This window comes from Microtus pennsylvanicus, chromosome 4, assembly GCF_037038515.1.
Source record: "Microtus pennsylvanicus isolate mMicPen1 chromosome 4, mMicPen1.hap1, whole genome shotgun sequence".
NCBI lineage: Eukaryota > Metazoa > Chordata > Mammalia > Rodentia > Cricetidae > Microtus > Microtus pennsylvanicus.
In genome coordinates, this window is record NC_134582.1 from 90,176,846 (window position 1) to 90,186,972 (window position 10,127).

At 43.6% G+C, this 10,127-nt stretch overlaps 1 non-coding gene across 1 annotated transcript; it reads right to left on the reverse strand.

The window, feature by feature from the left end:
• Positions 1-653: 653 nt before the first annotated feature.
• LOC142849100 (U6 spliceosomal RNA) lies at positions 654-758 on the reverse strand. The gene has a single exon (XR_012910504.1). It is a non-coding gene; the product is annotated as a U6 spliceosomal RNA (small nuclear RNA).
• Between the last annotated feature and the right edge of the window lie 9,369 nt (positions 759-10,127).

Sequence of the window (10,127 nt, forward strand, 5' to 3'; positions counted from 1 at the left end):
GTATATTCATATATGTGTGGCTATATATATATCCACACTATATATAAGTATATAGTAATATTTATCTTTCTAATCACTGGTGAGCATTTGTGATGTTCCTACCTTGGGGTTATTGTTCGTGGTGTGATGAACATCAGTGTAGAAATATTCATTTTAGTTCTTGCTTTCCATTCTTTCATGTATATACCCAGATAGAAATCTTTTATTTTAGAGGAATATTAGCAGCCAATTTTATTAATTTCTCATTCATTACATAGACTTTTGTGCATAGGCAACCTTTTCGTGAGTATTTTTGTGCTCATAGTGATTCTTTGTTCAGACAGAACAAAACTAAACTGTTAAGATACTTTTCTTTTATAAATTATATATATTCATATATATTAAATGTATTTCTGGATAGTTCCACGTTAGTACACAAGGAGCTTCTTCTTTCTTTTCCCTTTCTTTCTATTATTGTAGATGTATAATAGTCCATAGAGTGGCTGTGTTTTAATTTATTCAAGTTAATAACAATGTTAGATGATGTTGCAATCTTTTACTATAGTAGAAAAGTCATGATAAAAGTCTGCTGATACATGAATGTATAAGTATGAGATGCATATAGCATATAATTCTAAAAATGAACAACTAGGTCAGCAGGTAAATGCATTTTTCCAAATGTTGAATGCTGTACCAATTTGCATGGCCTCCTTGCACGGGGGCCGTGCTAATCTTCCCTGTGTCATTCTGCTTGTAGGAGATGAACTGCTGAAGTGAACATGGGTGAACATGCTTTTAATTTTGATTTAATATTGGTGGATTGTTTTCCCTAGGAGATGTGGAATTAATAGTCTTCTCTGGCAATGGGTCAGCCCTGTCCTATTACGGATTTGCTCTGGGCTTTTAGGTTTGGCTAAACTGCCAGATTAAAACTGGCACCACAGGGAAATTTTTATTTGCTTCTTCTTCTTTTACATGGACGGTCCAGCAACTTTTCATGTTTACAAGCTAGTTTATTCCTTGGGAACTTTCTGCTAATGTCCTTTTCCCAATTTTCTACAAATGACTGGCCACTTTGACTAGAAACGGTCTGTGCACTTGGAAGATCAGCTGACTCCCTGTGAAATGAGCTAGAAATATTTCCCCAGTGTGCTGTACATCTCGCAATTCTACTTACGGCACCTGCCCTGAAAATAGTAGTGATTTTACAGAATGGGAAGGATCCGCCTTTTCTCTTTTGTATCTGGACTCTGGGTCACAGTTAGCAAAGGCTTCTGTGTTCCAGGGCTCCAAGGACAGCACTGTTTTCTGCCAGGATTTTTTTAGATAATAATAATAATAATAATAATAATAATGCCACATGCACTTCCTTCCTAGTTACTTTTGGGAGTTTATGTGAGACACATTAAGAGACAGAGAGCTTCCTTCAACTCCAATTGGCGACTTGATTGTCTCCAAAATGTTTGTTTAAACATCTTCCTGATGCATTCGTCATGCATCTCAAAAGAGCTAGAAGAGACGATTCCCGGCACCGTCATGAGAAAGAGTTGAAAATGTCAGTGGATGGTTATGCTCATGAATCATCTTATCATCACACAATTTACACAAGAAGAAGCATCACATTGGAGCCATCTCTGCGAGCTGCCCATTGGGTACAGTGTGGACTGTGTCCTCTGTCACCCTCCTTTCTCTGTCTGCTCCTAACATGGTAACTCATCCTGCTACTGTTGAGATTGCGTGCTGTGTCTTCATTTCCAGTATGAATGGCTATTCTTTATCCCACTAGCTAATGTTTAGATTTGGAGCATGCTACATTTTCGTGCTATTTCGTCTTCTAGATGCTGGGACAATGAACGAAACAGCGTAGTTGAGGAGAGACTTATTTAGGCTCATAGTTGTGAGAGGTTTCAGTCTTTCCCTATAAGGAAGACATGTTGGTAGGAGCGACACAGTCTGTGTTGCTGAGATCTAGCGGTGACGTTTTTGGTCACATTGTGGCAGCTGACCAAGTAGCAGTTTTCTTCCGGCCCCAGCAGTGGGCAGATAGACTCCTCAAGATGTGTCCTCCAGCACTCCTGCCAGCTGGGCCCCACCCCACGAAGGTTCTACAGTGCTACCAGCTGGCAACAGAACGCTCAAGCCCATGACACATAGGGGGTGGGGCAGGGCATTTCACCTGCAAACCAAAACTTTCTGAAAGATAGCTTGGGCCTCACAGACACCTTCATGCTCTTGAGTCTTTCCACTTCCCAGCTTTCACTTCGGTTCTGTCAGGGATGATGGATGTCAAGTTTTCTTCAGGAAGGTTTTCTGCATTTCCCGTCTAAGTTTCTGCTTGGTAATTTTCCTTCTGCTGTTTCTGCAAATGTTATCATTCCTTATAATTTATTAAGACTAAAAATTTATGACACGTTCTGCTCACGCTCAGGGCTCATTTTCAATCTGCAACCGTTTCTGAGAAGATTCTCGGTGGCACTGCCATTATGGGGACTGTGTTGTCTACAAAGAGCAATCCTTTCCCTGCCTCCTTTCCAATTTTGGTATTGGTCTTAGCCAACCTCATTGCCTGAGTCCTCTGGGAAACATCAAAAGTAAGCATCACGAAGAGCTAAGTCCCATAGTCCTGTACCCTTCATCATCTGTCTTAGACACTACCCTTGCTTTCTATTGTAGAAAACTGAGACATGAACTTACATATTAATCGTCACTCTCTGACCCTCTCTACTTCCCCATTTGGATTAGTTTCATTATCTTTTATTGCTAAGGTATAGAATGTTGAAATTCTATGAGCAAAGTTTAATTAGGTCTTCCAGGCTTTGCCCTCAGATATTATTCTAAAACACTATGTAACTATTACGATTCGATAAATCTCACACTCATCAAGGAATCTGCTGGAGAGTCATGGGATCCTGTGCTAACCACTGTTGCTTCACATGGGGCATCTACTTAAGTCTGTTGGATTCTCTGGTTTGTCTCCTAACCGGCTTGTCCTTTTCTACTCAGGCTTTGTTATTACATGTCCTCATGCCTCACGCTGCTCGTTCAAGCCAGCTCATCATAAAACTGGCCTCAGTGGTGTGCACCTGTCAACCCAACACGTTAGAGATGAAGGCAGGAATATCAGGAGTTCTAGGTCATCCTCCAATACATACTGAGATTGGGGCTAGCCTTGGCTACATGAGACCCTATCTCAAACAAACAAGAAACCCGAAGAAACAACACTTCCTTTATTTCTAGGTCTCCAGAGCAAGCCCTTCAGGCAACATTGACATTGGGATTTGTGAGTGGTGTGTTCTTTGCACTAGTGCATATTCAGGGGAACTAGTTTTTCAAGACAGGGTTTCTCTGTATAACAGTCCTGGAACTCGTTCTGTAGACGAAGCTGACCTCGAACCCACAGAGACCCACCTGCCTCTGTCTCCTGAGTGCTGGAATTAAAGGTCTGTGCCACCACCGCCTGGCTCAGGGAACACTTATATCTGCCCATTGTACATCACAGGTTCCTTGGCTGGGTATATAACTCAAGGGCTAACTTCATTTTCTGTTTGAACTCTGTAAACCTTGGCATCTTGCCTTCTGGGATTATTGTTGCTAGAGGAATGTCCTTTGGCACTTCGGGGCTGTTAGTCTTTCTGTCTGCATAGTGACTTTGATGCTGCCCTTGGTACATTTTTAGGGTTTTCTAGTTAGTCTCTGGAATCCTGGGATTCAATCAGTTTGTACCCTGGGGTCTCTGTGGATATGTTTAACCCTGAAATGATTTTAAGATGGAGGCATTTTCCTTAACTCACATCACCCCTGTTACTATAATTACAGTTAACAGTTTATAAATAAAGTTCAAAGAGAGTGAACAATCTGTTGCGGGCCCCTGTCCACCCTCTCTGTTGGCATAGGCTTACGGTGATGAAAACATCTGAAGGCTTGGTACACAATACCAACCGCTTTGATTTTACTTTGGAAGGTGAATGGTTGCTGCCTTGAAATTTGAGTGTGCCTGACAGTTATAAAGATTAAGCTGATACATTTGCCTTGGCAAGTTCCCTGTGTTATAGAAGAGAAAATGAAGAGGTGTTTCATTAATTCTACCCCTATGGGCTCCTTTCTAGGCTCTACCGCAAGCAAAGGATGTCTTTTATGGTGCCCAAAAGCTAAGAGGGGCTTTCCAAGCTGTGATAATAGGATCTGTGTGTGTAACCAGCAGAAGGATTTGAAGGTTCCCCAAACCTTGATTAAGCCTTTCCTGTCAATGTTTGGAAGAGATAGGGCTGAAAAATGTGGCTTTTAAAAAAAAAATCTAGACCCATATAAGGACAGAGACAGGGCCTTGTGTTCTCAGTGTGGGATGGACCATACAGAACCACGAGTCATAATGTTGTTGAGCCAGGAAGTTCCCCAAAGTTGTGCTGAACTTCAGAGCTAGGGTAAATAACCAGATCGTAAGGGTCCCCCCCCCCCGCCTCAAATATCAGCGGGGAGGAACAGCTCCTTGTAGCTTCTCCATGGACATCTGGGACAGCTGCTGTGACTAACAGAGAAAGCCCCAGCTCCCTCTAACATACTGAACTCTGTAAGATCTGCTACAGGGTGAGTCTCACTCACAAATGGAGGACATGCGCACTCATGGCAACACAGGACACAGGTGCCTGCTCTGCTCTGTTATAATTCTCCATTGGATGGAAGCAAGTTGCATTGTGATATGCAGCCTAAATATGTACAGCAGGGCCAATCATAGTCTGACTGACACCTAGGATGCATAATGCCTTGCTGTAGGTCTGTCCCACAGAGAGTCCTTGGCCTCTGCCCTCTAGATACTGGCTGTGACCACTTATATCTCCAGACTTTGCCTTATGACCTCTAGGGAATGAAACTACCCCCTCTTGAGAACCACTGATTTACATATATTTCTTATAAAAGTTTCCTTTCTTTTGTAAATAACTCTGGGATATAGATAACAGGTTTTTAAAAAATGCATTCTTTTCACACTGGAGTCTTTGAAGATGGCGTGTTAAAATATCAACATTCCAGGCTTTGGAGAGGCAAAGAATCTTTATATAAATACAGTGAACTCTTGAGACCGTCGGAGAGCAATACAGAAAATAAAATCCTGCATGTGGTGTGAGAAAGATGTTCTGAGCAGACCATTTGTCTCGGGCCTGCTTTCCTAATGGTCACAACACAATTAATCTTACTGTGCTCCCCTTTAAGCTATACAATGTCTAAACATGATTGAAAAAATATATTCTTCTTTTGAAACTAGAACAACTGTTTGTAAAGATGGTCCAGTCGGCAGGAGGCCCTGCTGTCACTCCCCGAGTTCTATTTTTGGTGAGAGGATCTACCGAGTCTTGTGCTCAGTTAAACAGCTTTTGCTGCCCAGTGCATTAATATAAATTTGCTTAATGGTCAGACTTGTGTCCTGAAAGATAATCTTGGACGGACTGTTTAAAAAGTGCCTTGAAGTCAGAAACACAGCAATTTCCACAAAGGCTTTGGAATTTTTTGACTGCTGCCTAATGCTGGTATTTCTGACTGCTGGTACTGAATTGGCGACAGAATGCTGCCTTGGTTGCCTATAAAAGGAATTTCCCATCACCTCGACACTGACCCCATCTATCTGCCCTGTGTAGGGGTGAAAATGAGAGGGGGAGGGGGAGGGGTGACAGAATGTCAGAATTTTCTAGTGAAAGACAGGAAATTGTTCAATGACAGTGGGTTATTTCTAAGTTCAAAGCGTTCGTCTATGCTAAGCGTCTTAAGAATGTTAGACGCTCAGACTTCTATAGATAACGCCGTGCATGTAGTCATTTCATGCTATCTAGAAAGGAGCTGGTTCCAGGACCATAGAAAATATGCCTTTCTCCTTCTCCTCCTCCTCCTCCTGCTCCTCCTTCTCCTCCTCCTTCTCCTCTTCCTCCTCCTCTTCCTCCTCTTCCTCCTCCTCTTTCTTCTCTCTTCCTCTTCCTTCTCCTCTTTCTCCTTTTCCTCCTCCTCCTCCTCTTCCTCCTCCTCCTCCTCCTCCTCCTCCTCCTCCTTCTTCTCTCTCTCTCTCTCTCTCTCTCTCTCTCTCTCTCTCTCTCTCTCTCTCTCTCTCCCTGTAACAGAGTCTTGCTATGTAGTCTCTGGCCATGGGAAACTTATTGTCTCTGAGGCTGTCCTCAGATAGCTTGTGATTCCCCAGCCTCAGCCTCCCTGCTGCTGACTTTACAGATGTGCACGATCATGCTCTGCTTGTACTTGGTGTTTTAAAAAACCATGTTAAGTCCTAAAAACCCATGTCACACTGCCCGTGGAGATGGGTGAAGCTGTTTGATTTGGGGGGTAACTGCTTCACTGCTTTGTAAATATTTAAATAGGGCTTCCATAATGTGGCCGCTAAAACAGCTAGCTGGGGCCTTGATTAATCGGCTGGTTAGTATCAAATGGTCTGTGTGGGTTGGAAAGAGGGTGAAAGCTAATCCTTCCAAAGGAACAAGGGTCCAAAGCTCCAGTTGGAGAAAGAAAACCACATCAATCCAGAAACTATGAGTCAAGCCTTCTTCTTGAGTAGATTTGTTGTTGTGGTCTGGTGCCAGGTATGATCCCTGTAGCTAGTCACACACTGTGCTTGTGAACTCCACTATAGGTGTGTTCAGCCTGGATCTTTCTTCCTTCCTTCCTTCCTTCCTTCCTTCCTTCCTTCCTTCCTTCCTTCCTTCCTTCCTTCCTCCTTCCTTCCTTCCTTCCTTCCTTCCTTCCTTCCTTCCTTTCTTCCTTCCTTCCGACGATGCTGTTGGATCTTCTGGAACTGGAGTTACAGATGATGTGAATTGCCAGGTGGGTGCTGGGAGTCAAATCTGGATCCTCTGCAAGAGCAGCCAGAATTCTGAACTGTTGAGCCATCATCTCTCCAGCCCCCTGTGTAGAGGAGGAGAGAGATAATTTCAGTCACACATATCTCCCAATAGACTTTGAATGACGCAAAATGCTATTTTGCAATAGAAGGTCAAAGAAGACTAGGAAAAAAGCCAGCCTGAAACCCAAAGAAGGGTTGGAGGGGCCTGCCAAACATCTAAACTAAGGCAGCTATGTTCAGGCCTATGTCCCAACCTGTTAGAAAGAGAAAGGGCTGTTTAACTTACCCTTTCTTCCAGCTCAGAAAGTAGGAAGTTCAGAGAGAATCTTGAAATAAAGAAGTTCCTAAGGGTCACACTGTTTCCTCCCTCATTCATGCATTATTATTACGCCAGGCCAGACGTGTTCTCCCAAACAAACAAATAATTAAATACACTTTCCTTGAGATGTGCCCCCCTCCCCGCCAGCCTTGAAATCAAATGAAGGATCCGATTTTGTTAGCAATTGGTCTTTTGGGCTAGTGAGGTGACCCAGAAGTTAAGAGTGTATGGTGTTGTTCTTCCAGAGGACCAGAGTTCGGATCCCAGCACCCACTCCGGTGGGTTCCAGTCCCTCTGGCCTTTGTAGCCCCTGCGTTCCCATGCTCATGCCTCCACACAGGCACACAGGTTTAATTAAAATAAAATCTTGAAATTTTGCAGCTTGTCTTAGAGGAGCACAAGGACTTTGGGAACCGGGCCTGATCACTGAAGCAGGACAGCAGCTGGCTTTCCCAGAAGGAGAAACTGTTGCAGAGTCTTATTTATGCTCCCTTGTCTCCCTTACCCCACCCCACTCCCAGCCTGCCCTGAGGCAGCCAAGTGGAGGAAAGCCCTCTCCTGCCTGCACACCGAGCCAAGAAGAATCTGGGGTGCATATCTCTACCGAGTGTGAAGTCCTAAATGTAAATACCTAGACGAACGGATGCCAAAATTATTTAAACCAAGACGTGTGATGCAAAGTGGAGTAATTAATATTAAGAAACAAGAACGTGCTGGGAGACCTGGGAATCAAAAGTTTCAGTCTGCCTCTGTTGTGAGGGGGAAGCATTTCAAGAGGTAACCTAGAGGCGCAGCACCGTGTTTCCTTTGCTCTTTCCGCTGCTTTCACTCACGCACCCAGTCACTTGAGTAATCAACCATGTTACCAGAATCTATCTCTGTCTTTGGTCCCGCCATGTTTCATCCTGTCTCAACCTACCTTATCAACTCCATATACTAATATAAATGCCGAGTCCATCTTAGGTGGGGAAAAAAATCCTGAGCAACCACCTTCACAAGGCTTTCAAAACAAACAAAACCAAAGCCAAATATGGATGTACCCTCCTCCCTCTCCACCCCCAAGCAACAAACAGGGATATTGGGGACAATATGATATTTTATTATCTAGGACATATTAGGTTTGGTTTTGCTGTATTTATTTCTCATTAAAAAGACAACTCTACTTTCTAATGAATTAATAAAATTTTCATTTAAGTAATTTTGATTTTTTTTTGTTGAAAGTGATTTTATTGCTCTCTATCAGAATCGGGTAGAATTTGGCATCTTTATCCTTTCTGTTCCTCTCAAGATGCCTACGGACAGAGGTCGCTTTCTCAATCAAATGGCAGTGATTGTCAGGGAGATTGGGGCAAGGTCTTTTACCTAAGGATTCTCAAGATTTTATCACCAGTCACCAAAGGGACCTGTGTCACAACATGAGAGTCTCTCAGGATCACGCCTGTTTGAGAGGGAGTCAGGCCTTTCTCTGCAAACTTGTAAATAGGTCCTTTTATGTCATCTGATGTCAGCATCAGCCAGAAGAGCGTGCTATGGTGGTAGGACAGTGCCGACTGGGACAAACCCCTCCTCGTAGTATGTGTGCAGCCCATGATGGTAGAGGTTTGGCAGCAAAAGAGTTAGTTCTGAAAACTTCAAAAAGTGTTTCATTGGTCCACTGTAATTATACATATTTGAAAATGCCATATGATATTCAATATATTTATATATTGTGTAATGACCAGAGAAATTGGTATGTCTATTACCTAAACATTTACCCTTTTCTTGGGTTGAGAACATTCAAGATTTCTTTATAGTCATTTTAAAATGTAAAATTGTTGTCAGCAATATTTGCCTTTCTCAGACAGAGTATGATAGACCAGGTTTTGTTTTCTCAGTGGCTTCAAGACAACCAGAACTGCCCATTCTTGGGTCTAGTAAGTCTGTATGTCATACATCCCTGTTTCTGAGATGTCAGCAAGGATCCTGTGCCCAAGACTCCTTCTGCGTCAAATGTGGGCAGTATCACCTGGAAGCCAGCGGCTCTATGATCAACACCTCACCAAATCCAGAGGAAAAGGAGATTGGTGCTTCTCCTCTTGCCAACTGTGTGAGACATTTCCTGGGGAGATGGTAACAGATGTCCATTTACCCCAGATAGAGAGCCAATGACAGACCAAACAATCAATGGACTGTGTCCAAGTTGGTGACCCAATGAACATATCGGGGTTACCTACAGGAGCATGGATGGGTGATTCAAAGGCAGCTGTACCATTGAAAAGTGCAGCTGGGCCTCAGGAAAACTGCAGTCTCTGCACTCTGTAAACTTGTAGGCTATTTAACCGGTCAGAGAGTCTCCTCTGCCAGAAACTACTTTTTTTGGTTGTTGTTCTTGTAAGCTTAGGAAGTGGCCTTGTGAATCTTGTGAGTTTCAGCTTTCTTGGACTTGGGTCATTGACTTCCTAAGACTCATGAGTTTCCCTCCTCCCTCTCAGAGGAAATGTCTCAATTAGGAGGGATTCTTAGGTAACATTCCCTGGTCATGACCTCAACAATGGCCAGTGGCAGTGTAGACAAGGTCCTGATGGCGAAGGGTGAAGCCACATGCCATTGTGAATTCCCTGGTTATAAAGTAAGTCCACTAGAGCATCCAGTGTTCCTAGCACCAGGCAGGGCTGAAAGATGTTAGTTACCCATGCCACAAGGGACTCACCCTGGAGGAGATCAAGTACTCTCAAGTGGCAGAAGCACTCCAGGAACTAGAGCTTCCGAGTGGACACAGAACAGCACCTTTACCAGTCCGGGGCAGTACCCAGGAAGTACCCCTCCATTACCCTCTAAGCAGAAGTCAGAGGTGGTCCAGCTCCGGCTCATCCATAGCCTTACCCAACCCAAATCCTGGTACTTTAGAGTGGAAAGAAGGAGAACTCATGAGACACATAGACTCTTTTTGGGCCCAGCCACCTTCCAGAAGTTTCATTCCAAAAGTTATGGCATTCAGACCTACAAAGGAGCCCAGAA